General features: G+C 36.6%; 1 protein-coding gene across 3 annotated transcripts in view; it reads left to right on the forward strand.

Annotated features, from left to right (window-relative positions):
* The first annotated feature begins 23,932 nt into the window (after positions 1-23,932).
* Positions 23,933-27,716, forward strand: part of LOC115917984 (neuronal cell adhesion molecule-like) — a 105,960-nt gene continuing 102,176 nt past the window's right edge. For all 3 annotated transcript variants that reach the window (XM_030997818.1, XM_030997853.1, XM_030997839.1), the window contains exon 1: positions 23,933-24,043. The gene's annotated coding sequence lies outside the window, so the exon portion shown is untranslated. The remainder of the gene's footprint in view (positions 24,044-27,716) is intronic.

Consider the following 27,716-nt stretch of genomic DNA (forward strand, 5'->3'; position numbering starts at 1 on the left):
GGAGTTAACACCCTAAAGGCAGAAATAATCTTGTAAAGAGCAATTACATCCTGTGGATTTTATTTTAGGCTGCATGACTCGATATTGACTTCTTGAAGATGGGAAAGGTATGCACACATGTAAAACATGGATGATACCTACTAATGTTCACAAAAAAACATTCTTAGAAATCCAATTATCAACCTTCAATTTGATTTATGTTCATTTTCATTACTTTCCAGACATTGTTGATGGATTTATGCGTTTTAATTTTGTGGAGCTTTGCTATTCCTGTATCTAATAAATCACAAAATTTCTAGTCATTGTTTGAACTCCCCTCATAAACTTCATTCACCAAGTTGGATCATGTTGTAATATTTCATTTATAGCTTGTCTGTTGTTTTATTGTTAAAAGCAATGTCAAGTATGCTTCATATTTCACGAAATATCTTAAAATCCAGATGTATCCCCCGAAAGATATGACCCCCACCACCTTCATCCAGATGTTGGTGTGGGAAATAGTTTTTTTTTTTGTTCATCTTTATCAGCATTGGTGGTCCAGTATCAACTTGAAGGGAAATGAAAGCGTCTCTCTGTCTCTTCTTCTCTTTCTCTTCCATCTATTAGGAAAGATAAATAGTTTTAAAGGTATAGACCAGTTCTGGTCACACGATTGCATTGTGAAAGAAACGTTGTGGAATCGAGCAGAAAAGGTTGATCATCTAGCATATAAGTATTGGTGTGTACAGCAAGTTTCTGGAATCATCAAAATGATGAGAAATTTGGCCCAGTCTTGGTTAAGTTACAAGCACTGTACACAGAAAGATGCATATATGGGACTACGCGATATCTATCCAGTCCGGATAGATATAATAATTTACTAAATATATCAATTAGTAGGCGGTTTCCCGGCAAAATTTGTATCATCACGTATTAGTCAAAACATATACTTTCATATGATTGGTAATAAGAGCTTCCAATTCATTTTTTGAGAGGGGGAGCATTTCCAAAACTGGTCTATACCTTTAAGATATCCCTAAAGAAGCATAAACTTTGAGAGAAAGTTTGTGAAAATCTTTGAGCACTTTCATTCCACTTCAAGGATGGGAAGGTTTATATCGAAACCAGTTTACTAAAGATGTGTGGCATTGAATGGGGATAAAGAACAGAGCCTTTCTTTGCTAGAAATTTGCTCTTTATATCATCTCTAACACTCTCCTACTTTTGTATACTATAACTGTAATATGGTGGTCCTTCACCACTATTTAGAGACATGCAATACAAAGGAGAGTCTTTGTAGCATGAGGTTCAGTGGCCTCTGCATATGAAAGATTTCATGAATATCAACCCTAAAAGTATATTATTAGGTTGATTTATGTAATATTATAGTCATTCTTCTCTCTATCTCTCTCTTTTTGTTGGTGTGTGTGGGGGAGGGCGAATAAGGGGTGGAATAGAGGTAGGACTGTGCTCTATAATAACTTAAAATCAAAGTTGCAGTTTATAAAACTCATATTGTCTAGGAATGTCATCTTAAAGGGATCCGGTAACTTTGTCTCAGATTCTGAAACAAAATTCTGGATTTAGCTCATGATGCAATGATAATTCTAAACCTTTAGGTCAGTCAGGAATCCCATGACTTTTACAAGCCGATCGCCTGTCTGATTATCAAGATATTTATGATTGGGATTACAAATTTTGAAAACCGTTCGCCTGACGGTTTTCATAACACTACAGTCTATTGGGGAAAACGAGTATGGTAAAACCGGTCACTCAAAGATTTTTTACTTTTTTGAGGCACTTCTTGATCATTTTGAAGCGCAATTTTTTTAGGGCTTCAATATTACACCATATCGCAGACACTGATAACACGTAGGGCCGTGTATCTCAGATTTAACATTGTTAAACGATCCCTTTAAGAGTAGCCGTACATATTTGCAGTATGATGTGTGGTGATGATCAGTCTCACCTGTACAGTGTTGCCTGCATGAGACTTAGGCATACAATCTCCCTTGGCTTGCACTGTCCTGCACAGCATAGAGTTCAAATTAAGCAAGCTTCCGTAATTCTTGGCAAAGATCTTTTCTCGTTTGTCATAAAACCACAAATTGAGCCATGACCGTTGCACGTGATCGTGAAGGAGAATACTCATGCTTGATGATTAACAGTGGAACGCGACCATGACTAGGGAACATTCCACTGTCAAAACATTTCCCATTGACTTAGTACAATGCAGGCCTAGTGAGGGTGTATAAGTTATTATATCATGTAGGTCTACATTTTATGTTTAAATCGATACCTATTTTAAAGTGAAAGCCCACTCTGATATCATGTTCGTTTTAATAGAAGCAGAAATATGATAGGAGTCGGTGGAAGTTTGAGCAAAATCTGATTGAAAATAAGAAAGTTTTGAATTTTTGAAGTTGCGATCAATCAAACACAAGCTGGCAACTCCGGGACGTAAATCTTGCGAGTTCTCAACAAAAAAAATCATAAATTTCTAATTATTTTCTTTCTATTTTGCCTAAAGAAAATGTTCCATCATACATGCACCCTAAATATAATTATTGGAAATACGTTCCTATACAACCCCTTCATGAAACAAATATATTCCTTCAGCAATGACTAAGAAAATGAAAGTTTATGAAATTTTCTGTATAGAGCGAATTGGAGTAGAGCTCGCAAGATACGTCACAGTTTTGCAAATTTATGTTTGATTGATTGCAACTTCAATATTTCATAACTTTAAAAAAAAAAAAAAAAAAAAAAAAAAAAAAATCAGATTTTGCTCAAAATTACACTGATCAGAGTGTACTTCCAGTTTGAGGAAACATTTAATTTCCAAATAGGGTATGTTAGAGTGGTTAGTTGCTATAAAAGATGGAGTAATTTTTTAAAAATATCATTTATATTTATACTTGTATAGAAAAAAATTGTTAAATTTCTTGCTTGAATGGGCAACTACAATTTTTATTAAATGGTTACATATAGTTTCTCATTCAAAACCTCTCCCATAATTTGATTGAAAATCTTGTAATGTGTAGTTTGAATTTCAATCTAGTACTGTAATCACATGACGTTGTGCAGTAGTACCAGATTCACTAAGATGAAATTTCCCATTTGGGAGAGGATAAGAAATTCAATCAAATGCAATACGCTTTGAAGATGCATAATAGCCCTGGGGGTTCTTCCGGATAAGCAAACTTGATTACAGAAAGAATTCTTGTCTACAGAGATTGGATTATGTTGGTGCGAATGCCACGCTCTCTGCTCCATTTATTTCAATTAGCGCTACGCATCAAACGCGCATCGACAAATTCACACTATACCACCAGTACGGACTTCTGCATATTTCAGATTACATAACGTTACCCCACCCACCCTTACCCCACTCTTCCGTGTATATTCAGCCCCTGTTAGGGATCATTACACTTCATTAACCCCCCTTCTCTGCCATCTCCGGCCTGTGAGTCAAGGAGCGAGATTCACGCTCCTCGCAGCTTCTCGCAGCATCTCGCGCGATTAACCCCCCTCGGGCTTGTACGGAGAGTGAATAATTCATGTCCACGAGAGGTCATAATGTTAGCCGCTCTATGCCCTGCAAATCCAACGGATGGTGCTCATAGAATGGGAATTCCCAACTGGCTCCGAAGGGGGCACAGGAAAGGGGGCAGGTTACGGAGAAAAATTTGTTTAACATACATATAATACAGGCCCACTGTTCTCCTCATTAGTTAATAAAATTTGTGCCACAGCTATTTTTTACTTATAGTTTATAAAAGAGTAGATACATTAAACGATAGCAGACAAATATTTGAATGAAAGCACTTAAAGGTGTATACAGCATGTACGGAAGCAGGTTATATAATGTTAAACTTAAATGTTCCTGTGATATATTCAGAATTATTCTCACTTGTAATGGATGCAGAGTGTGTATCTTCTCCTTGCCCCCCCCCCCCAAAAAAAAATACCTGCCAATCTTTTTCATATTCATTTTGGTTGGAGTATATATACCGGTAATGGGAGAGCACTGCTTTACAATATAGAATATGTACACTGAGATTCGCAGCTAGTCATAATCCTTTCTATTCAGGATGCATTATTCATCGTACCTTCAGTTCATTGAGTTATTCGTCCTTCTGCTCTTGTTAAAAAATCCTGGTCTGTCTAGCAAGTCTCCCCTGCGTTGTGACCAGTAATTGTTATGAAATGCAGTAAAGCCATATATGCAAATTATTCTGTATTGATGTGAATGATGTGAATCATGTTTATCTTGTTTACCAGTAAACCTCGCACTGTATATTATTGGTAGATGGACTCATGGATTTAGGCAGACAAAGGTTTCTAACTTGATAAAAGGCTCTTCATATGACTGACTGTGCATAAACAGCCTTTAGAAACGAGGCATGCGACTGTCAGATTTAGTTTTGATTATGATTGCGAGGAATGATTGATGAATGGGAAGTTTCTATTTTGGTAAAATGTGCATAGATACCCACAAGTTGATCTACTAAATTGCTGTTGGGGTAGATACAGCTTTTAGTGAGTGCCATCAGGAAAGCGGAAGGCATATTTCATGTTCCAAGAGTTATGAGCATAACTCTTTACATGTGTGCATGTTTTTATGTCATTCAGTTCTCTGTTTTCATTCTCCATGAACAGCTCAAATGACAATTTCTTATCACTCAGTTTGTGTCAGAAGGTAATTTCCTATCTTTTATTCTGCACACAGAAAAAGATTATTCAATGTCAGTATTTATATTTATCTTTTTTTATTAATCAAATGAGCATTATTTTTGAGAACCATTTTTGTGTGTTTAAAAAAAAAATTATGGAAAAAAAGCTTTAAAATATGGATATTACATTGGCAACATCGAACTCCTATTCATGATGTAGCCTACTCTAAAAAGTAATCATATAATGTATCAGATGGGAATTGCATGGTAATAAACACCTACCTACCTACCTACCAGACTCTCATTAATTTTGACAGGGTATTGTTTTACCAGACACCTTGCCCCATTGCATTATGGAGTTAAATATAATGACTTTCACATAGCCCCATGCATGCATTCTTGATGCAGGTGGTCTCACATGAGGCCTGCTTTCATCAGCTCGACTTGGCTAAATAGCCCTCTATTTTGTGATTCGGGAAATTAGCACAGAGTTAACAAATCACGTCTTCATCAGCTCCAAACTCGAGTTCAAGAAATTTGCTCAGTGTTTGCGCAAAGTGGGAGTCTTCGGGCTGGTGAAGACGGACCACAAATAGCGGGCTATTTTGCAAACTAGCCAAAGATATTTTGGGAAGATTTCCCGAGCAAATAGCCCACTATTCTGGAGCCCTCCTTTAAATAGTTTTAAGCTTTTGAATGGCCGGAACCCGTGCTTGTGAATGAACGTAAAATTCAATATCTTATCATTTACATATCGGTATTGATAACAGTGCATATCTGTGCCAATATCATTCTGTTGTTGACTGGCTAAAGTCCATTATCAATGGGTGATAAATTCATTAAAACAATTGACCTGAATAGAAGTTATGGAACACATGTGTACATTAAAATTGTAGGTACCTATCAAGGTATATGAATCCCATATAATATTCATTGGTAAGTGTTTTATAGAGTGGAAATGATAATCAGGTCATCAAAGTTAACGGAGTCAGCAGTGATTTTCATTATAACCTTTGCTTTGAAACTACCGGTATGCAGACTGCAAAGTATTATGTGGTGTATTATAAGAAAGGGAAAAAACAGGATGCAACTATCTTTATTTGCTTTCCATGGAGAAACTGCCCCCGTACATGTAGAACAAATATCGAATTAGGCTTTGGTAGTCGATATACATTGTCTTTTATAAAAATGTATATTTGCGTGATATATTATTTCAAAGTAAATATTTCGCAAAACATGGATCAAACATCAAAGACTTGTTTTTAATTCAGACACATTTTTGGAATGTAGTGTGTCAAAGTCAATATTTGGCAATGAGATATTTACTTTTAACTTATGCGAGTGTGACACATCCATGATGAAGAAGAATAAGCTGAACTGAAATTGTTTTTAACTTTTTATTTGTTTAAAAAAACAAACTATAGGCAGGCACCAAAACATGCGACTGTATAGCATATTGACCTTGGCAACGTACATACATGTACTGTATAAAGGATATTGTGAATTTCGTTTGAATATTCTTCTTTGTTGTTTTATCCACGACCCCTTTCCTGATACTTTTTTAAAATTTGAATTAAATTTGTTATCATGAACAGTCTGTGACGTCCTCTCTAACCCCATCCTCATTCTCGCAAAGGTTTATGGTTTGATAGGAGGGGCTTTTCTTGCAGAAATGTTTTTACCCGTCTAGGGAAGATATACTTACAAGTCAATGTGATAGACTGTTAAGTTCTCAAAAGGGGCGTGGGATAATTTTTTTTCTTTCAGGAACTGAAATAAGAAATGAACATTTCCATTGGAAAGTAGCCATTCTTAGGAACAGGATTGTGCAAAGACTGTTACTGGGACCAAAGAGATAGTATCTCTTTGCTAGGACACACATGCATTCTCATGGGATAAGGACGTTCCTATTCATGATGAAACAAAATTCAATAATTATTAAATTCCACTATCATAAAATCAAGCATTATCTGTTTTGCGAGGGTGTGATAATGTCATACTGAATGAGAGCAAGTAAAATAACATTTTTGTCTACAGTTTGTGGGAAAATGATAACATGGGAGGTTCCTGAACAATAGAAGAAGAACATAGAAAAAAAGAATTGAAACCCATACGAAAGGTTGTACTGTTTATTCATCTGCCTCAATGGATGGCAGATGCATGTTTCTTTGTCCTTCTTATCCTTTTTTTCAAAACCACTCTATGTAACTCCCAGGGACATCCAGGGTTGGCTGTCTGAATAAAAATGTAAAATATAAATAGATTTCTTACGAGTCCATAATTAGGTAGTCTGGCACACATATTTTATACATTGCTCTATTCTTGAAAGGCGTGGTATAAATTTTAAATTAATTTTGCACCCTGATTCTGACAGGTGATCAGTTCATGTATGATTTGATAAAGTTATCATCTTGTGCCTTTTTGTTGTGGATGTTTTTACAGTAAGCTTCTGATCAGGTTCAGGGTTTTTTTTAAAAGCAATTTACTTCAGGATGCTAATGGAATTACTTTTGGTGATTAATTTGGTAATACATAAAGTGGCACTAATGCATTGCGATACTTTATACTAACTGCCTCTACGCATGGCTTGAAGATGTTTAAAACTATATCTTGAACTTTCTTGTTTAGACTGTAAAGAATTTGGTCGTCATTAGTTTATCCCATAGGCCTAGGGTATATAATAGATTTTTCTTTAATAGCACATTTTAGTTGACTTTAAGATTTTGACCTCAAATGATGGGCATTTTGTGTAAAAGTTTTTTGTAAAGCCTCTGTCTACATACAGTGTAGAATTTTTTTTCACGCTTGCTTTTCATCACAAGTTTTTTGGCATCTATATTATTTTCTGCTTTTTATATCTTTTCTTTTTTCCCACCTTCTCTCCTCTTCCCACCCCATGTTTTAATGTTCTGCTCCTGTTGTTTTGATGAAGAATCATATCGATTATTTTAACTGCCTGAGATAGACAGCATTGTGAAATATTAATGTTGTGCACTGTGCTCTTATTTGAAATATTATATTTTTTTCTTTTTCTTTCAAAATGAGTTATTATGACAAACAGCCTGAAATGTGCATGAATCATTATTTATATGTGAACCCCTTGGATTAAAATTTTTAAAAATGCTTATCAATCTATGGATATGCGCTGATGAGAGAAATATGGCTAATTCTACCATCAAAAGGAATGGACACAACATGGGATTAAGCAGTTTTGTTTCGATGTAAATCTAGAATTTGCAAAGAGGACATGATGTATGTGTATTTGGCTTTGAAATCACACTTCCTGGCAACAAAATTGGCCATATCCTCAGTAACGACATTCAGGAGGATAAGGTCATCTCTAATCCCTGCTTAACACATAATCTGTGCAGGGTGTACCATGTGGTAATGGGCAGTCTTGCAGTTGTAGTACACTGTAGACGGCGTTAAAAATGAATGACTGGGACTGAGAGATGATATGTTGGTCAATCACATAGATTTAAATGGTAGCCTACAAGAAGAATTTTTTCAGAAAATCTGCAGATTAAGAGAGTTTTATGAACCCTCCATTGGCTAAAGGAAATATGTATGAAGTAGAATCCTGTGGACCCATTCCCTTATATCCTTAACATTATAGAAATCAAATTATCAGATTAGGGGGTATTAAATCTTGAACAAACTAATTTGCATTCATTTATATGACCACTGTTTGCCTTTAATATGCACAGTTGTTGTGAAAATGTTTTTGGAGTGGGTGAGTCTGGATGGTTTATTTTTTTCCTTCCAAACAGCCTTGAATGCCTTGCTAGACATATTGTGTCAGAGAAAGTACATGTAAATGGATGTAGAAAAAAATTACAGCTGCATGTAAATTGAGTGTTGTTATACCATCTGCACTGTACACCTCTGCAAGGTCGTCTGTACTATAATTTATTTCAAATTATATTTACCGTGCAGGATCAAATTTGCCATTTTGTAAAAGCATTATTGTATTCGATATGACTCACCACTTAAATATAGTCCCAGTTATGACATATGATGTTTGCGAGAATTCCTGAAATACAGTTGCCATGCTATGTCAACTCAGACTTTTAGTTTTAGAGTCATGAAACTGAAAGAAACAGCTCTTTCACAAGAAATCCAAAGCGATACTGACACCAGGCTAAAGCCCAAGGGATGTCTTAAATATGAAATTGGAAACATGTTTCTAATAGCTACATGTATGCTGACATTTCTCTGAATGTTGTCATGTTTCTTAAAATACCACTTGCCTTTTGATTTTGAGTACATCTGAGCTGTACATCCGGAAAATGCAAGACAAATGATACCGTTGTAGAAGTGGTTTCCGGTACAAAACTATTTTTAGCTCAGACAGATGTACCTTGGTTTTCTCCAAACTGATAAATGTTTATGACATGTTGTTTATGATGTTTTTTAGACAGGATTACGAAGAAAAAAACAAACATTATCTTCCTTCCTCCTCATTTTCCATCTTCTTATACCACTCGCACCACTCACAGCAATTCCTCCTCTTTCTCTTCAGCATCTGATTTCTAACTCCAACTCTCATTCCCTTCTTACCAATTTTTAAGTATTATGCCAGTATTCATTAAGCCTGTGTCGGAAATGAAAAGGGATCTTTATTATACTACTTTTTTTTTTATTGCATATAATACTAGCTGTTCCATATATTTCTCTTCACTTTCATGACAATTGAGATTATACCTACAATATATAGGAAATTGATTGGCACATCAACCTTTAATGGTTCAAATTCTATTGTACAGGAGCCATTATCATTTCTGTCTATACTTTATCAAAACTAAATTTTTATTTTTACCATTTTTTTTTTGGTGACCTTCCCAGGCACATCTATATATTATAACTATGAGTAATCATGGCATGAGAACTCAAGCGTAAAAAGATAAACATGGGTCCACAAATACACTCTACAGAGATTCTTGGCTATTGTATAGAGGTTCCAATGGGAGAGGTCATAACTCAGCATGTCTACTCAAATAATACAATTTGAACACAACAAATGTCTGTTATTGGTGCGTGGCCTAATTTGCTTCCTCTCAACGCGTTTTGAGTCCCTGCAGTTTGCCTCCGTTCTTTTATATTCTCTCTCCACCTCTCTCCATTTCCCTTTTCCTTGCGTTTTTTTTCTTGTCTTTCTTCAGTACAAGAAATTTTGCCTTTCATGTATAATTTTAGGCTGGCTAAATAGCCTTAATTTCAATTCAGATTGATGAAATGAAAGCTGCTATTCTGCTGTAGATATCCAAAAATATTGATTTTATTTCACTCTTTGCCTAAGATTATGTTGGATCCATGAGATACATTGAAGGAGTAATTTGCCTTAAGAATAACATGAAAGACATGACAGCAAGATAAGATGTTTGCCCATGTGATTGAGAAGCTAAGGGTCTGTTGACATTGTATACAAACATCTTTATCTCTAGACACAACTCATGTCAAATCACTCATTAAAAGGACAATGTTGTTAAAGTTGTCAGACAAAGTGGATCATTGAATTTGTTATTCAATTGTTAATTAACTGTTTTCTTGAAATAGTATTACATCAGCGTGAACAACAAATAGCGTATCCATGTTGTTTTCTGTATCTTCTACATCCCCCCACCCCCTAGCTGTTGCATTTGAATATTCCTAGACCCTAGTCAATGATTAAACACGCACAAACGATCTTTTATTGAGACATTCCTTGTAGTTGATTCTGTTGCCATATGAACCTACCAGAGAAACGAGCGAGCGCACCCCAGGTGATTGCCCAGTACTCTACTGCACCCGCTCAAAGTTTGAATGGGACAGTTGGTAGACCTCGAGCCAGCCGCTTGTGTACCTCGGATCACACACTAGAACCGATTGTGGCTCTCTCTCTCTCTCTCTCATTTTACCGTGTGCTGCATGCTGTAGCTGGCAGAAGTACTGGTAGTCTCCAGAACACTTTTGTGGGGTTTCCCAGACTTGCAAGGAATTATTCATTGGATAGATAAAAATATATTCATGAAGTTGTTTATTTGAAGTAGGCTGATTATTCATGTATTGAAGGTAAGATAGCTTAATTCCATGTTCAAAGTCCATTATGAATGTGATTCTTAATGAAGGGGCATGCCGTGGTGAATGTATTGATCGAGATTCAATGTCGTGGAATGGAGTTCCAATGCCTATCGTGGAGGAATAATTCTATTCATATATTATTATGGGAATATTTATGAGACGCTTGTGAAAGACACCATAAATTGCCTCCACACCTATTTTTCTGTGTACTGTCTAGCTTTGTGATTGTGAGTAGTTTGTATTTTTATTCAGTTCCACTGCATACCTTCTTGATTTCTATTAGTTAAATGAACAATGCAGATTTGCGGCTTGATGCTTCTAAAATGTAAATGTAATCTATTTCAAGGTTGGAGTACTAGACAATGTACAATATTGAGTTTTGTGTATCAAAATTTTTGAGGTTTTATTTTGGTATATGTATCGTACATATGCATGTTAAAAGGTTTCTCTTTTTCTTTTCAAGTTTATTTAGGTTGTAAGAGGAAACCCTTTTGGGGGGTAATTTCTCATAAATATTGAAAGAAGCAGTAACCAGACACTACTTATACTTGCACTTAACTAAGGGATTTGTCTCTTTATAACAAATATTGAAATACAGTTTTGTTTTGTTGTTGGGGAGGAGGAAGGGGAGAGGTGGGCTGGAAGATACATGTAGATGAATGCCTGCAAGACATAGAGATCCTGTTTTTGTTTTTCAGTCCCCTGCAAATTCTGAACGTGATATGCAATGCATTCCACTGGATGAGTAGATGCACATGTCTTGGCAATATAATTATAATTGGATGTTTATCCTTGAATTCCAACCTATCATTCTCTTGCAACTCAAATACGACCCCATGTATGGTATTTCCAGGTTTATTACTCCAGGTGATACCTTGACCGCAACTTAGAAAAACAGTCATCAGAAAAATTATTTTAATTCCATTATATTTGTCAAAACCCTGGGATTGAATTCAACCTATAACCGCTGGCATTGGAATATATGATGGTATTGATTTTTATTCAGGCCTATTCCTCACTTTGAATGTCTGCAGTTTAATACATTTGACGATTTACAGGAATTCCTAAGTTCTTTATGTAGCAGAAGACTTCCAGTATGTTCTCTTCTGCTATCAAATGTTACTTGTTTATAAATGCTGCTGAAGCTTATGCTATGAAAGAATAACAAACAAAAAAAGTACATTCACATTTATGCCTTTACTCCATGTGATGAATATTGTTTGGCTGAATTCCATGTATTCACAGTATAGATTATGGGAGTAGACACCAGAAGTAATCGTCTGTTGACAGCCAGGGTGTTATCTCTATGTTATACTATACACAAATTAAGCCTCTTCTGGCTCTCAACAGATGATACCATTACTAACCACTCCTTGCTGTCATATGGATATTGTAAGCTTCATGTGATATAAATGTTTTTTTAATTTTCATTATCTCTCATCAGAATTCTCTTGAAGAAGCCAGTTGTCTATCAGGAGAGGGCATCTTGTCCATCTAGCTCCCATTCATCCTCCAGGTGTGATAAGGTATCTTGGATCAACTCAGGGGCTATCCCTTACCAAGGTCAGTAGTGAAGGCAGTCAGCTGGAACATTTGTCCTTACCTGAGGTCAGGGATGGTCTGGTCTATCAAGAGTTCTAGTCTGCATCATCCAGACCAGGGTCGGTGTCCAGTCCTCTAGTAAATCCATCAATTATTGAATAATTAATTCATTGATTTGATCCAGGCAAGATTAAGGATGTGATATGGTGTCTTGGACCAACTCAAGGGGTATCCCTTACCAAGCTCAATAAAGAAGGCAGTCAGATGGAATACCTGTCCATGCTTTACAAACATTTTAGGTCAGGGATGGGCTGGTCTATACAGGGTAGTCTCCATCCAGCAGACCAGGGTCTTATACGAAAAAAAAGCCCATAATGATACTGATTGATTATAGATTTATATTATATGGTTTGGTTTAATGGTTTAATGGTTTGATGACTTGTAATAAAGCAGGTATTACTTGAAGATATCCCACCAGGTGTACCAATGGCTTTAAGTCCCATCTGACAACCTTGATAATGTGGATTAATACCTTTCAAGTGGCAGTAGCAAAAGTCTAGCATATATCTAACTAATTTTGAACCCTGGACCCCCTGGATACAAACCAGTGCTCAACCACCAAGCCACTATTTGCTAATTTTACAAATCTATACTATTTTAATAGTATAAGCCACAAATTACTGTCATTTCCACCTTGTTTTTTGTTGTTGTGAGGGTAACATGAAATGATTATGGTAAACATACTGAGAAGGCTACATTGTAAAAGATGTAGGGATGAGGTGTTGCTACTCATGTCCTTGATGAATTAGTTACCTGGGATATTTTCTCTATTTCTCTACCTTTTTTCCATTCTGTTTTTCTTTGCCTTTATTCCTCCCCAGCTCTGCCATTTTCCCATCATTCTCTGCAATAATATGTCATTACTTGCTCTATGCCTCTATCAATCCAACACAAAATCTTCTCTTTATATAAGCTGTGGGGTGTGTCGTGACATGCATTATTTCTTTTCATGTTTTTTTCTGATCTTGGATTAAGCAATAGAAAGAATGATAATGTCTAGGTGTGCCTAGACAGGATAAAAGGAGAGAAGAATAGCCTTGAAGCTATTTGCCTAATGAAGTGTGCTTCGTGGTGAGAACGTATAAAAAGAAACAAGAATCAAGATCCTGACAGGCGAGTTTGCACTTTTTGCAGGTGCAGACTCCTCATTCATTGCTTTAAAGAGGAAGAGATGTTCGTGTATAGGTACTGAAGTTTCCTTCCCTTCCTGGCATGCTTTACTATACAGTATCTTTGGCTTGTTTTAAGTCATTTCTCTCCTCTCCTCTTAGTAGAAGGACATATATATCATGAATTATTGAAATCCCTTGCATGGACAGGTCAAGCAATAGCAGTAGAATTGATTTGGATGGCATCACTTGATGGTACTGTATTAGGGATAAGGCTTAGAGGTAGAGGTAGAGGTGCTCTGTTTATGAGTCATCATTTTCTCAGGTACATGTTAATGTAGAAGATGGTTCCTGCTGCCCTTATCTGATGATTATGTGAATCTCAAAAGTTAAAGGTAAAGACCAGTTTTGGAAATGTCCCCCTCTCAAAAAATGAAATGGAAGCTCTTATACCAATCATATGAAAGATTATGTTTTGACTAATACGTGATCATACACATTTTGCAGAGAAACCGCCTTCTAATTGATATATTTGGTGCATTATTGTTTTATCTATTTGGACCTGATAGATATAACGCACGTGTCGCACAAGTGTCGCGTAGTCCCATATACATCTTTCTGTGTACAGTGCTTGTAACTTTACCAAGACTGGGCCAAATTTCTTATCATTTTGATGCTTCCAGTACCTTGCAGTACACACCAATACTTATATGCTAGATGATCAACCTTTTCTGATTGATTCCCCAACGTTTCTTTCACAATGCAATCCCATGACCAGAACTGGTCTTTATCTTTAAAAGAGAAATTCAATCCATGTTATTCTAGTACCAAGTCATAGTTTTGTTATGCAGGGGCTGCACATTATTCCTGTAATAATTCAATCCAAACCTTGTATAGCAAAACTCTGAATTTGATACTGTGTAAAGGTTCACATGAAACATCTAAAAAATATTTGTGTCTTATGTAAACACCATAATCTTGTAAGTACACAATGATGTCCCAACAAGCTACATGCATGTAAGTCCAAAGTACATGTTTGTGCTTTGGCAAAAAGTGTATTTTATTTGTAAGGATATATTCTTTTAATTAATCGTTTTAAGACTTCACAGTATCTGGGATTTTCACCAGAAAGAAAATAAGAGAAAGAGGGTTAAAAAATGGTACGAATGAAAGCTTTACAAAAAAAAGGGAGATTGTGGTAGATGCACCGACAGAATCTATTTTAGGGACATCAAATTTTCACTCTTTGTACATGTATTACTTAGGGCGCGTTCATGCTTGATTTTGACGGCCAGAATCAGGCATCTGTTACGCGTTTAGTTTAAAACACGGTTGCGTCTTAGCTCACTTTTGTAGAATCACCGAAAAACGGCGATCACGATCGCCGATCGTAAACTCACAAAAAGATGCGTTTACAATTTGTAAACGCGTTTAAATGGGGTCAACGCACTGACCTCTAGTAGGTCTACGTAGCATGCGCACACAGGTTTGCGAATCCAGCTGAAGGCCACCCAAGGAGAATTGCCTGGAGAAGTGAGCATGAACACTGCACCGTGGAACTGCGATTACGATGAGCGTTTACGATGAGCGTTACAAATCGCTCATTCTGCCTTCAAAATCAAGCATGAACGCGCCCTTAGTCTTGAGTAATTTGAACTGAACAACACTGCTTCAGATCAGTGCTTGTTTCAGTATGTAGCCGGACAGCGTGGCTCTCTGTGGGATTTTTGAGAAGAATTCCAGCAATTAGTGGTCTGAATTCTGGTTTGAAATCAATCCCTCGTGAAAAGAGATTTTGTTTTTCTTCCAATGATGGAAGGTCAATATCCTCTGCGTGTTTTGTGTAATATCTTTTTTCAAGTCTGGATAGAAAAGTATTTTGAAGTCCTAAGCCTTCGATTTGCCTCTTTATCATTTTTGTAACACTGGAGGTTGCATTAGTTCACTACAATCATCTGGAGCCAGAGGGATGTTAACTCTTCCTCTTGTCACTGAAAGGTTGTATTAATTCATTACATTTATCAGGAGCCAGAAGGAGTTAATGCTCCTCTGGCTCCAAAACAGACACAACAGAACTACCTTTGACTATGAACTAAAATCAGAAACATTTTATTATTTTCTTCTCTGTTTCATTTCTTTAATTACATTACATTAGACCTCTAAGTTCTATATCGCATGGAAAATGTTCTCAGCATTCATTTTTCTACTCCTGTTATAAACCTAAATATAAACCTAAATATAAACCATGATAGAAGTTCTAAGCCTAGTGTAATTGAAAAGATTATAGGTGGAGCTGTTTACATATAATTTCCAATATCTTTCACCAACCTTCTTAACTTAACCATCTTACTCCTGTTGCTCATTACATGTAAGTAGGCCTGTCTGTTCCTCTTCATCCCACGATGTCACTGTCTTTCTCAATGAGCTATAAATCTGAGATGGGGATCTTCTGGGGGTATAGCCCAGCACTCATCACTGAATGAGGGGGGCATGGAGGAATTGGGTTGGCCCTGGCTAAACAGAGCATCTTTCATCTCTTCTACAGAAGGAACTGAAATTGGAGAATCCTCCCCCCTCCAGAACTTTACGAGAAAGCCAGGTTTATTATTCCAGACCTAACTCCCTTCAATTTCTCTGCTTTCTTCTAGTAGAGGGTGTATCCAAGCTAGTCTAGCATTGCAGACTGTGAACTTGAATGTGTGTTCTTGTAAATGTTGTGCTCCCGAGTCTCGACTTTGACTTTCATCTAATAATGAAAGAGATTCTACTCATGAATGACTTTTATATAAATATTTCTCTTTCTTAAACCCGCTTTTCTGTGTTCTATTTGCCTGTACATTATGTTTCAAGTTTAACGGTACTTTATTGTTTTTGTCATATCTATTTTTGCTTTATCTTGAAATTAATTTAAGCTGTGCAATATATAATGCAGTGTATATTCTAAAAAAATAATGTGTAATCACACTCGCAAATAATATCAATGATTTCATGCGAGGGTCAGGATCTATTTACTTTTGATGACATACTCTAATATCAAAAGTTGGTGTTGAGCCTTATTTAGCATGTAACATCAGAGAAGCAGAGTAACTGGATTTTTTCTTACACAAATAGACCTATACTAGTTAATGATAGTCATGATGAGAGAATCTAAAGTCTGTCTTCTCAGGCTAGCTTTGAGGAACGGAGCAAGGCACGCTTAGCACTACCCCCTCTTTATAGAAATCGTGGGAACAGGATGAATGGGAGAGGGGCCAAGAAGTGATGAACTTGGAATTACCCTTGTAATGGAAGAACCTGTCCCCACTCACAAACTTTTAGTCCACTTTAGCCAAGGAAGAGTACTGGTAAAAGTCAAGCCAATGCTTGAAGTTAGGCAAAAGCTCTTGTATCTGAATCAATGCGTAATGTGTTGGATTCTGGAAGACCTTTGGTAGCCAGCAGAATTAAGGTGATAATTAATGGTGAGAGGTACTGTCCTTTGAAAGACTGAGGATACTGATGGGTTCCATTCACTCTTCTCTAGCAATGTAAGTAGAACCATCGTCTTTCAATACGCTGGCTGTCATGTACAGTTCAAGGGGGTCTTCTGCAGTATATGACTGATACACCCGTAGGCCAAATGTTACATGATTGATCTTGGCATGAGGTTAAAATGTGCGGAAGTCAAGCAACCACAGTAGATTGCTTTTTTTTCTTTCTTCATTTATTATGTTGTAGAAAGTGAGTACCATCTTATATTGCAGCAACACATGTAGGCCTGTGTCCGCTTTCGTGGGATCATTTTTCAATTTATTGCCTGCACAATAATAATAAATAATAATAATAAATTATAATAATAATAATATGATAATAATGATAATAAAAACGGTGCTTATAAACCACTGAAATCTCTAAGCGCTACAATGTGTTTGTCTGAATTCAATAATGTTTTTGTGACTTAACTAATGTGGAGTCCTTTTAATTATATTCATTCATTTATATCCAAATGTTGAAGCTGAGATTTAAATCAATTATACAGGCCGAAAAACAGCATCAAATTTGCCAGACAAATATTTTGTATGCAGGCCATGGACTTTGCATCTCAAAGAATGTTCGTCGAGTATGTGTAGACTGGCCTTGTGATAGAGGTTTATTGGTTTGTCATTGATGGTTTTGCAATCAGATGTGTCATCACATTAATCAACCAAGAATGTCAATAGCTTCTGAGATGCTGGATCATTGAGTCTAGTCTCAGGAGGGTATGAGCGAGAGAGAAAGAGAAAGGAAGAGAGGTAGAAGGGAAGGGGTTGGGCTTCATGGAAACAAACAAGACTTTGGCCTCATCTTCCAACCGTGCATAATTTAATGTGAATATTGGTTTAAGCCCCCGTTCTTGGTCATATAATTTGTGTGTATGAATAAAATAGTGATAATAATTACGTTTTATGGTGCATTTTCCACATCCATGTTGTAATGCACTTTACATTTACAGAGTATAAAGTGAGCTGTTTGAAGACATCATTAACAATTTGGGATGGCCACAAGAGAGAAAAGTAATACATAATACAAAAGTATAAAACACACCTTCTGACATACTGTGGAAATTATAAAAAGCCATTAATCTCTCCACTGGGGCAAGCAGATAAACAATTACCATGCACATATACAGGTACACCTATAATTCTGTTCACTTCGCAGGTAACAAGATATTTATAATGGAAATCAAATACTAGTTCTGAATGATTTGTACTGGTTTGAAAATACTACGTAAGCAAGCTGAAAGAAGAAATAAGGACGAGATGATGAGTAAGATATGTTTTCTTTCATGAGCTGATCATGGGTTTATAGCTAGCTAGAAGAAGAAACAAGAGAAGGAACATCGGATGACACAACTGGGAAAGTGAGCCATTGTTTAGCTAGTCATAGTTACCATGGCGAGTATGATTGACAGGATAACATATTCCGTATAGTAATCCAACATGTCTGATGATAGATTAGGAGGTGATGGTTAGCGATATCATGAATGTTTCTTGTAAGATTAGGTAGAAGAGGAATGTCCTCCTAGAAGATGGGAAGAAAGAAGTAGAAGATGAAGAGGAGAAGGAGAAGGAGAAGGAGGAGGAGAAGGAGAAGGAGGAGGAGGAGGCGAATAACAAAAAGAAGAACAAGAAGAACAAGAAGAAGAAGTAGTAGTAGAATAAATAATACAGAGAAATAAAGAAGAGGAGGAAGAAAAAAAGAGGAAGATGCTAAGAGAAGGAATAGGTTTGAAAGGAAAAGATATTCATGAGAGAGTGAAAAATAAATGCAAAACAAGGAAAGGCATCCATATGATATCGTTGTGAAGATTAAACATCTTGTCATGAATACACATGTCTTTGGGTTAATCTTCTTACAGCGTGCTCTGAAAGAAGTGTACCAATATAAATTAGGGCATTGCTATCTTTTAAAACTAAATCCACCTCCCTTTATCTGTGTGCTATTCCTGATGTTTACTTATCCTACCCACTATTTGTACAATAAGGTCAAGCTGTCTGATAATGAATACATTTACAAGGGTACAACTGTACGATTCCAAGACAGTTCCCACACAAGTAGCTTTGTCATAGGCCCACGCTGTATTTGATAGTAGACATAAATGATACCCTCCCGTGCCCTTTTATTATTAGCCCAGAGGTTTATTAGGAAACTAGGGTTCAGTATTTAATGTAATATCCTTGTCTGTGATGAGCCCATCAAAATTACATAGAGAATGCAATCAGTAGCGCTGAACAGCCAAGCTACTGTATGTGAAAGTCGATGTGCCAGCAGAGTAATTATGAAGTAATGAAAACTTGTTATGAAGTTGCCTAATCGATCTAGGCCCTGTGTATTATGTCTAACTTAGAAAGGGTAATGATGTTTTGGGGGCAAGCCTTGATGTGTTTTTATTAGCAATCATGTTGTTGGGTAATGTCTTTCAGTATGTATAATCCTGCAATCATACAGTGGAAATGGTTAACAGAATAATTAAGAAATATATTAAGAAAAGAGATCGTCAGTCACACAAACTGCTTTCTAGATTCAAGTACTCTTCATAATTTGACCGAGATAGCTTCTCCATTTCTTGTTTATCAATTTCTCGTATTTTCTTGTCGTTGTTGGCAATTACCACAAAGTATAATGTTCTTTACCATTCATGGGATATACAATTGTGAGGCTAATATGAAACCATCCTTCAAGTCAAGTGGAATAACCTTTGGTTTTCACTGGCAGGTGAGCAAAAGCTCTGTTTGTTGAGCTCTTTATCCAGCCTATAAGACTTGTTCAGTTCCGGCGCCTAGACTATTTATCTACCTGGTAGTGGTCCTGGCCTGGGCTGTTATTTATCTTGTAAGGTCAAGCAGTGTCTAACAACGCTCATTATGGCTAGATTATTACTGCATGAAACTTGCGTTAAGTAACAGCATAGCATATCTCTTGCACACACCTCACGCTGGCTGTCAGAGCAAGGACGAACAAAACCAGGGGCGTTATTGAAGAGGTGTGACCGGCTTGTGAAAGACCCAGGAACAACAAAGGACTTGGGATCTGGTAATGTTATAAGGATGTCACATGTATACTCCTCACAGCCGACCGACAGAGAAAGGTAGACAAAAAGAGAATGGGAGAGAGGGGTGAAGAGAAAGAGAAAATGGAGAGAGAGAGAGAGAGAGAGAGAGAGAGAGAGAGAGAGAGAGCGTGTTTGTGTGTGTTGGAGTGGGGGGGGGGGGGGGGGGGTTGGAGGGGGTGAGGTACATGGGAAAAGGGATGAAGAGAAGGAAGAGAATAGAAAGTAAAGAAAAGAAGGTACAATAACCAGAAGCCGGTATTTAAGGTCCAAAAAAAATGTCACAACATACCAATGTGGACTCCATATCTGTTTACACCTTGTGAGAAGTGATCTCATGAAATGTTGTGTACTTTTTACCTGAGATGCCCCTTTTTAAAAGAAATCAAGGTAGTAGTACTGTGTAAATAGACATACATGCTGTAAACATAACATGAAAGGTTTGAAACACCCCCCTCCAAAAACAAGCCCTACCATATTACATAAAGAGGCAGAACATGCCAACGCTGACTCCATGTCTGTTTACACCTTTTGAGGAGCGATCCCATGAAATGTTGTGTACTTTTCACTTGATATGCCTCTTGAAAGAAAGCAAGGTACATGTGTGAACTGTGAATAGACATACATGCTGTAACATAACATGAAAGATTTGGTCTTATAAAGGTCACAATAACATGGGCAGTGATACCTTCTGTTTGCTTTGCAATGTGCACCATACCAAAAACAAACTGTCAAGATACTACATGTTATCTTGCTCTGAGTATGTGTATGAATGTACTATATTTGGCCTAAAATAACATAATTCCAGAATTGTGCATTTTCTTGCAGTGTAGGTCTATATTTCTAATGCTTGTGTGTGTGTGATTTCCAAATAAAACTTGACCCAACCTATTCTTACATTGAAAACCCCTGAAGGTCAATAATCCTCAAGAAAAACATGCTCTGCTAAAGTAGAGAAGCTTCTTTTTCTTCTTCATTTTAAAAGCAGAGGACTTAAACTTGATACACCAATATCCATTGCTGAACTATGGGAGGAGATCATCTCAGGCAACATTCTCCTAGATGAAATTAGAGCTTGGAAAATATACAATTTGATCCGTCTCTTTATTTGAGAGTGAATGTTAAGTGTGGGTGAGTGATTGCTGTCATACACAGGCCATAGCTATGTCCAGGATTCTTCCCTCGGCATCTACTCGTCCATGTTGAGCATCACAAGGGGATTGAAAGTGTTGGTCCAGATTGGAGATTGAAAATGAGTTTTAATACCAAACTTGGAAATCAAAAATGAAAAGCCTGTAAAAAAGAGAAAGAACAATGAAATATGAGTAAAAGAGTCAGTCTCAAACTACCTATCTTGTTGTTCACATACTTATTGTAGGCGTATTTGCCCTTACTTATTTTTCTAGATTGGCTCTATCCACAGGTTTGTGGTATTATTGAATTGTCTGTGATCTGTTTGCTTCACATTGAAAAGAGTAGCTGGATTTATTAAATAAGATAAGTCCACATCCATTATCTTGATCATTAGAACAATTACAGGCTTATAAAATTCAATAGGCTTATACCAGAAGACAATTTGGAAAGAAAGGTAACTTGTCATAGATTTTTTTTTTTAAATGGGGGGGGGGGGGGGATTGAGTTTGGATTATATTGTTCAGATCAGAAAATCATTCATCACAATCAAACTAATCATATCAACAACTTTCGATACCTCCTACAGCTAATACCACAATGTACTATAAGCTCTGTATAGTATTCTTTCTCCTTTATGGCTTGACAGACATGGCATGGCAGGAGCACGGTTTTCAAGAACTGCGCACGTGAGGCTAGCTGGCAGGCCGCCTGTCCTGACATTCCCAACACAAATTTCATTAGAAATAACCAGGTGATGATGGAAAAGGTACAAGTGCATACTACACGGCTTTCGCTTTAGATTACCACACATTTATCCGTGATGCCAGTATAGTGTTAGGTTTGAAGCTGTGATTTAGCACAAACTGTGCAGTCACTTTAATGCTCTTGCCACAATTTTCCTAAATGAACATTCATTCTGTTTTTAAAAAAACACTTTATTATTTGCTGTTCATGGCTATTTCATATCTTTTCTCTGTCCACTTTTTCTTTTTCTCTCTATGAAAAAGAAAAAGGCATATTTGTATAGCGATCTAAAATCTTGAAAAGGAAGTTGTGAATATTCCCTGCTCAGGGGTCCTCATTTATGGTCAACTTCTTTTTGTGTTTTAATTTTTACGTCCTCTTGTCCATCACTTTCTATTTACTAGAAAGTACCTCATTTTACAGAAATTTTATCAATACCAGCAATGGACCCATTTACACTACAGTCCAAATACCATAGTTTTTAAAACTAAAATCACAATGTTATGATGGAAGTTGCTTAGGAACTATAGCAACATGTTTGGACTTTAATGTAAACAGTCCCTTTTATTATACCATTGTACTTCAAGCTTGGGGATGGTCCACCATGTCCCTCCTACATCTCATTTTTAAAACGCTTTATTAAAGGACAGTTTACGGAGACTGAAGAAGTTAAATCCCTCCCAGTAGAGATTCAAAACCCTCTGTCCATACCATCTTCCTTTGTCTTCCAGTCCCTTTAACAATGTTTTCCTGCCTGGAGGGGTGTGTTTCCTGCTCGCATTAGAACATTTCCCTCCTGGTAGGAAGTTGGAAATCGTGGTATGAACTAGGTGAGCCAATTCCCGGCTACCTTTGTGTATTCTTTTGTGGCTTTGGAAACATTTGGGAATCAATTTTTTACTTTAGGATTGTTTGGGGGTTTGTTTCATGGATCCTAGGAAGATGCATACATTATGGTGCCCTGTAGCTTCCTAGGGGTACAACAAGGTGTCAGCATAAACACCCCCATAAACCTCTGTTCCATTTAGCACTCAATATGTATTTAGGCCAACAGTGCTTTGACTTGTTATGGCAATTTAAAGCTAGGCCAACAATATTACCTCTTCAGAGTATTTCTGTCAATAGATACCATTTAAGAGGCGTTTCGATTTGTAATGTTGTCATCAAACACTCCTACTCACTTCTTAACAAAGATGAAGATTTTTTTACTCTCAAAATATTGCCCTTTTTATACAAAAGATTGGGAGGATAATTATATCAATTTGCCCTTGGGTAGACATCACTTCATTGTGATTTAGCATTGGTGACTCGTGAACCATTTCCAATTCATGGGCACAATACAAATAAAGCAATTACCCATTTTTCAAAAAGATAGCCCCATTAAGTTATCTCTTCTCTGTCACTACATTTGTATTTCAAACCAGCCTTCGGATAACTTCACATCTTTTATTCTATTTCATATGCATGGCAGATAAAAGATTCTTAAAGGTCACATGCAATCCTGTTAAAGTTTATTGGATTGAAGTCTACAAGAAGAATGATGCTGTGAGTTGCTTTATACTCTCGGGCTAGCAGAAGATTGAGACAATTGAGTCTCTGAACAAGGAAGGAACCTAGCTATATAGACAAGTGACTTAAAAAACACTAAGTAATACAGCATTGTTGATCTGCTTACTGTTTTTTCTTTATCCAATTACATCCCATGAACACTGCCATGTTACAGTTATTTGTAGATTCTTCTTGCTGATTGCTTGTGCACAACCTCTTTGTTTCAATGTGCATTTCAGAGGAGAAGAGCTGCTAACCCAAGTCAGCAAGCAAAAGTGCATCCGTGGAAATAGGCTCTCCGCAAAAGGGCAGTGTCGATAAATACAATCTGCTTGAACCATCACCTTTAAAAAATTGTTTTGGTTTTGTACTATTGTAGTGGTTGAACAGAAAAATCCATTTCATCGTTTAAATGGGTAAATTTTCCTTCTACAGTGATATAATTACAAATTGAGATCTTCCTGCTAAAAATGCCGATGTGGAGGAAGTTCATAAATTATTCTTCATTGGTTCTTTGTGCAGTCAAGGTTACATTTTGAAAAAGCCAGGTACTTGCCACTTGGACTTGATTCTTGGATGAAATTATACCCTTATTGCTGTACTGGAAAACTATCATTCATTAGGTAAGTTTTTATTAATGATTTTCATATTTTATTTGTAAATGGAATGAAATTGACTAAATGAGTCCTATTTGCCATTTGCTGTTTGGCATGTGCAAAGATTTTAAAAACTTGAAGAAGAGAAGCTACATGCAGATGATTGTTAGCTTTGTCTTCAAGATGAAGTCATCTGTTATCACTTATTCAAAGTGAGATTTCATGAAGAAGGTTGGTCCTTCGACATGTATTACATGTACATTGAACCTATATGATCTCAACGTCGTACATCGCTTTCTTGTCTTTTCATCCAGTTCAAAATCCATGAATTTCCGAACAATTTTGAGAAATCCTGTAAATATATTTTTTTTTTTTCAGAGTCACAAGGTTCAACCAAATTTACCTACTTTCATCTTCCAAATCCTTGACAGAATTGAAAAGCTTTAGAGCAAGGATACAATAGTATAAGAAAACAAAATGGCTTCTCCTTCCCCTCTATGCACAGCCATAGAGCAACAAGGTTCTCTTTTATCCTGACTGTTATTCTTCTTCTTTTATCAGATTTAGCTCTTTTTTTTCTTTCACTCTTTTCCTCCTGAGTAAGTTTTCAGCCAAAATATCGGATGTGACAGGCTCTCTTTGCCTCTAGGTATAAAGATTGAAATTGTGAAGTCAGCTGTGATAATGGTCAATTGGATTGGTCTATATCAAGATTATAAAACAGAAATGTCAGGTGATGAAAATTATTTAAAGTACAATATTAGAACCTGTTGGATTAGTGTCAGTTTGACAATAATTATCATGGCACATCAAAGAATATGCACAGTTTTAGTGGACAGTATTGACCTCAGTCTCTACAATATCTATAGAAATTGATTTTTTGTTTGTTGTTGTTTCCATTTGAATTGAATTGGATCTTTACTCCGATAGTTCTCCATTATACATCACCTTGTCGTGTTTTCATTTGCAGTGGCAAATATGGATCACCCTTTATATGTACACTTACAATCTATAACAATATAATCTTACACCTATTAACATTTGTTGACCTCTTTAATTTTATTTTTAAAAATTCATACATGCGTGATACACAGCATGAAACATGCCTTTAATATTTGCAAGTCTTTTGTTGCTTAGTTGAACAGAGAGAGAGAGAGAGAGAGAGAGAGAGAAAGAGCTAGAAGGCCTATGACTGATGGCCATTACTTCTAGGTTATGTACACAAATTACCTATTATTCTATTGAAGCAGAACTTCCAATCTGCAACATGTAGCGTGGGCTAGCTCACCACAGTATACTGTTCATTCCGCAGCCATGAGAAAATCGTTGCAGAAATGAGTCATACTCGGGACAAAAGTATCTCATATTGGAATCAGAAGTATTGAAAGACAAGTCTCGTCCATATATACTAGCAACCATCGATACTTCATATAGCGGTTTAATTAGCTGCTGGTTATGATATCGTAATTGATTTACGGCTTAAATACTGGTATATACGCTGGTAGCGAGCAGTCTCTGCAGGACTGCTAATTAATGATATGGAGTGTAATATGTTTGGAGATGAGTACAGATTATGGGGTATAATATTACACTACGACAGACAGAAGAAAAATAGAAGCATCATGGCAGCTCTAGGCATGAGTTTGATTAATTTGATGAGAAGTGTTTGTCGGTAATGTAGGTGTTGAACTGAAATTCAGTTTGCAGTACATTAAAAGTACTGAACAAAGTTTGCGCATCTTCCGATCTAATTACTTATCAAAAGTAAAAACGATTTTTGTATTCCCTCTATTAAGTGATGGACAATATTTAAATTTGGGTCAGTATCCTTGCTTGTGCAGAAGGATATATTGAAATATCCATGATCTTTCCAGTTTTGTATCTAGTTTGATATCGAGCATTTGATATGGATTTTGAACCATTCGTGTTGTGTAAGGGCTATATGTGCTTAAAGTGAAGAAGGGGAGAGACAGACAGAGAGAAAGAGAGAGAGAGAGAGAGATGGAGATGATAGCAATGTGTGGGAGTACTTGTGACCAATCCACTTGTGGGAATCTATTACATGACCTTTGACCTAACAAGCTATTTATTAACCATCAAGTTTATGTCAGTTGTCAAGTCCCATATCCAGATTGTATTGACTGGACCTGATTTACATGTATGTATGTAAAGTCAAACTTTTTTCTTTGACCATGTTGACAGCCTCAAAGGTAGGATGAGATGATGATTTTTTTTTTCCTTTTATAGATGAAAGAAAAAGTTGAATAAAAGGAGAAAGAACAAACATTATAAAAGTGTGCAAGGGAAAGGGAAATTTAGTTCATGAAAAGTGAAATTGGCACATTTAAAACATCTAATCCAGAGATGTTGACAGGAGAGCAGTTGAAAAAGAGATTGTGAAAAGAGAAACATGAATCATGTTGGATGCAGAATTAGGGATTGAAAAGGATGGATGGATAGTGAGAGTGTATAAGAAGAAAAAGAGGGAGAAGAAAGCTCAAAGGAAAGGTTGATAAAGGTTGTAGGAAGGTCGGAGAGCATCTTTTTGACAGGTTGTGATGTGTGAAAGAGAGAGAGGGGGGGGGGGGGCATCTCTGGCAGTTCAAGTACATATTTTGAAGTTATAGAGATTTTCTGAACTGTCAACCTTTGACCTTTGAGTGTGAATTTCCCATAGTTGTCATCTCACTTAGAGGCCTTCTATAAGCTCACCTTTCAATGCAGTGTTTAGCAGTATTTGGTACGATGAAAGATGAGCTACATTTATGCATAGGCCATTTGAGATACACAAGAATAAACTACAAAGTTTGTCAATGTAATGACATAATGACATCTTAGGTCAAATTTCAGGTTTTTCAACCTTCACCATCGATAGTAAAACAAAAAAAACTTTTGCAACATGAAACTTAAGAAGTTGTTTATGATGATTGTTTCATTGCTAGCATTTTCTAGAATTGCTAGAACATGGTGTTATGATTTTTATGACGTTAATGATTAATTCATTTTGTGGCATAAAACTATCACAATCCTGGGCCACTAGGAACAGTAGACAAATGTTTTGGGATTTACAGTAGATCATGAGGCTTCTCAAAGAATCTTGTTAACAACTCCTGTTTAGAATTCCTGAATCTCTCTTGAAAAGTATAAAAACCATGGTCTTGAAACTTGTTGGCTCTTTCTTGACATTTTGACCTGCAGCTGGACAAGGTAATTTAGGTATTACATTCACATGACCTTGACTCATAATTCATGACACTGACAAGTTGGCAACAATTGCTGCCACCTGTTGCTGGACAAGGTAATTTAGGTATTACATTCACATGACCTTGACTCATAATTCATGACACTGACAAGTTGGCAACAATTGCTGCCACCTGTTGTTTGTGAGCTGTGCGTGGTTGACTTCCAGTCATGAGTAATGCCTCAACATTCTCAACGCTCACCTTGCTACAACATTGGGCAGTGCTTTACCCAGCCCCTTGAAGTAACACAATCCTTCATTACACTTTAAGGCTTATTACATTGTTCTTATATCAAAACTAACTAAGCTTGTGTGAAACTCGTATTTTCACATGATTGGTTAATAGTAGCCTCACAGAGCTGAAAAAGCACTTTCTTGTTGTGTTTGGATTTCTGCCCGACTGCATGAGCAAGCCCAACAACCTTTATTGTTGATTGGATGTAGAGCGGTCAGACCTAG

Source organism: Strongylocentrotus purpuratus, unplaced genomic scaffold (genome assembly GCF_000002235.5).
Source record: "Strongylocentrotus purpuratus isolate Spur 01 unplaced genomic scaffold, Spur_5.0 spur5_contig_858, whole genome shotgun sequence".
Taxonomy (NCBI): Eukaryota; Metazoa; Echinodermata; class Echinoidea; order Camarodonta; family Strongylocentrotidae; genus Strongylocentrotus; species Strongylocentrotus purpuratus.